This window comes from Eulemur rufifrons, chromosome 6, assembly GCF_041146395.1.
Source record: "Eulemur rufifrons isolate Redbay chromosome 6, OSU_ERuf_1, whole genome shotgun sequence".
Taxonomy (NCBI): Eukaryota; Metazoa; Chordata; class Mammalia; order Primates; family Lemuridae; genus Eulemur; species Eulemur rufifrons.
This window is the reverse complement of record NC_090988.1, coordinates 52568370-52571422: the sequence shown is the minus strand read 5'-3', so window position 1 is coordinate 52571422 and position 3053 is coordinate 52568370.

The following is a 3053-nucleotide window of genomic DNA, read 5'->3' as shown; positions in this document are numbered from 1 at the left end:
CCTTCCTTTCCCCAGGGTCAGGCCGCCGGGCGCCGAGCCGGGAGGGGAGTCGGGAGACAGACGAAAAGGACACTGAGGCACAGGGGCACCAATCAATCCGTAGCCCCACGGAGGGCTGCTGCTAGAGGAGAGTCAGGGAAGGGTCGAGAAGAAGCGGGTGAGGAGAAAACAGAGGAGAGAAGGGGAGATCTAAGGTGGGAATAAGAGAAAGGTGGAACGAGAGCAAGGAGGAGAGGAGGGAGAGAGATGGAGAGACGGAGGAAGGGTCCGGCAGGAGGGAAAAGCAGCCAAAGAAAGGCAGAAGGTGAGAGGGAGAGGAGGCGAAGAAAGAAGGGCGAGGACAGGGTCTGCAGAGCGCGCAGCGCCGGGCGAGGCACGCGGGACCAGCGGGTGCTGCGGGCGCGTGGGCTCGAGGCTGCCGGCGTCCCCTGCGCGGTGGGCTCGGGGTCGGGCCGCGGGGGCCTGGGGCCCGGCGGGGCGGCGGTACCGGCGGCGGCGGCGGCGGCGCGGCGGCCGCGGAGGGAGGCTGAGCGCGGGCCGGCTGTGCACGCCAAGGGCGCCAGGCGCCGCGCTCGGGCGCATTTGTACTTTGCCGCGGGAAGCAGGCAGCCCCGGCCTGGCGCTGGCCTAGCACTGGCGCCTCCTCTGGGGCACCGCGGGCTCGGTGGATTGGCCACCCGAGAAACAGGCCCACTTTTTGCCCTCCTCTTTCGTGCCGGTCTCGGGGACAGACGCTCCAGGCGCGGCGCCGAGTGGAGGCGAGGGAGCTGGGGAGGGGGAAGGGGCCACCCGGGCCACGGGTTTTAACCCTTGACTCCCCGCGACGCCCCGAGTGCTGGAGGGTAGAGCCGAGGTAGACTTCAGGTGGGGAAGGATGAGCCGTCGGGGTCAGGGTGGGGAAGTGGGCTGCGGGAACGGGAAAGCTCGGGGTAGGGTGCTCCCTGTTATGTTTCCAGAACTCAGCATATGGATGGAATTAGGACACTTGCCATTCTTCATTCAGTTTGTAGTCTTGAGCATGTCACCTCAGAGTCTGCTTCCCCAGCTCTAACGTTGGGTGTTTTAATATTCTAAAATATCTTTAATTTCTTCCCACAATTGGGAAGATCAAATGAGATAATGACCATCAAAGCACAAACCTCAAAGAGAATTCCTAATTCCAGGTGCCTAGAATGCCAGCTGCCCTCTGTCTCTGCTCAGTCCACCCATGCACCATCCCCAGGCTGAAAGTCAGCCCAGAGAGATCCTTTGCCCTTCCCCTGGAAGTTTTCCCCTGCTTTTCCCCCTCTCCCTCCCCAAACAAGACACACCTCTCTGTTGCCTTTGCTGGTGAGGCCTGCACCTCTCTGAGAGTGATGGCCACATTCAATCATTTTAAGAAGTAGAGATTGTCAAAGGGCTGTCTTTCCCACCAGAAGGTGAGCTCCCTGAGGGTAGAGCCCTGACACCCCTAGCCCAGGGTTGGTGCTCCATACCTTGTGTTGAATGAGTGTAGGAACTAATAGGGCCTTAAGGAGAGAATAACCAGCTCTGCTCAGACCAGAAACAACCAAGCTCTCCAATCAAAAGGGCAGAGCCATTGTCCTGGCTCTATCCCTAACTTGCTGGGCCACTTTGAGTAAATACATCCATTCTTCCTTTGGACCTTGACTTCCTGCCCAGCTTCTCTTGCAGAGCTACTGGAGACTCCAAAGAATGAGAAGGGTTGTTGAGCCACATCCCACTCTGGTAGCAAATCAGATTTCCAGGTTTAAACACTTGTGACTGGCTGTCTATAAAGATATCTTCCTGGGCTAATGCTGGGCTCCCCATCCCAATGTGCTTGCTGTCAGGACACAACACCCTCCTCTCCCCGACAAAGAGCAGTAGGAGGAACCACTGATCCCAGAAACAGCCCTTCCTCAGGGATCTCAGAATAAGGGACAAACATGCGCTATTCCCAGTGTCCTTTAGGCTTAACTTCTCCCACTATGATCTGGCCAATCTCTTCCTTTCCCTTCAGGATATTTTAAAAGATAATGAGAGCTAGGTATGTCATCATGCTTCCCTTTTTGTGTTGGCTTTCAGGAAGCTCAGAGTTAAATTTAATGCTAAATCGCACAAGCAGTCTCATCCCAAGGGTCTGGGCCAGTGATCCTTTCCTTTCTCCATCTTTGTTTAAAGTGTGCTGTGCACATATATTCATGTCTTAGATGTAAGAGGACGTGGATTAAGATATGCCTCCCGACATCCTGACCATTCTACTTCAAAAAAAGTTCTCTACCATCTCAACCCTCCTCTCCAACCTCATTATCCCCAGAGCTCAGGCCATTGTCATTCCTTACTTAGACATTCCTGGCAACCTCTTAGCAGGTCTCCTCTCCTAGTCTGGGCTCCTCCAATTTATTTTCCTCCACCTGCCATGAAAACTATGCTGATCATTTCTATTGACAGATCTGATCACATCACCTTCCCACTTAAAACCGAATATTGACTTCCTTCCATTTACAGATTAAAATCCAAAAATTTCAGCATTGGATTCAATACCATGCACATTTGGGCTCCTATCTACCATTGCCCAACCACACATCTCCCCAGACGGGCCATGCATTGTCATACAGGTATCCTTGTACCTGTTTTCCTTCTGCCTGGACTGTCTTTCTTCTACTTCATCTTGTGAATGGAGCAAAAGTCAGCTCTGAGTCACTTCCCCTCTGAGACCTTCCCTGATTTCCCCAGGCAAATTGAATTTTTGGTTTTTTTTTTTACCCCCATAGCCTTTTCAGTTGCAACAATAGCTATTGGAGTATAAATATTTATCTGCATTTCTATCCTGTATTGTGAACGCAGGTGCCTTTTTTCATTTATATCTGTATTTCCACACTTAACAAAATCCCCAACACACAAAGATACTGAATAAATAATTGCTGCATAAATGCCCGAAGACCTCAGTGATTTGCAGAGACATTCTTTCATGGAAGTGCCTTTAGCACCCCACGGGCTTTAGCTTTAGTCAATGATTGACATAAGACACAAGCACTTGAGGAAAGTTTTTGTGTCTTCTGCAGAATTAC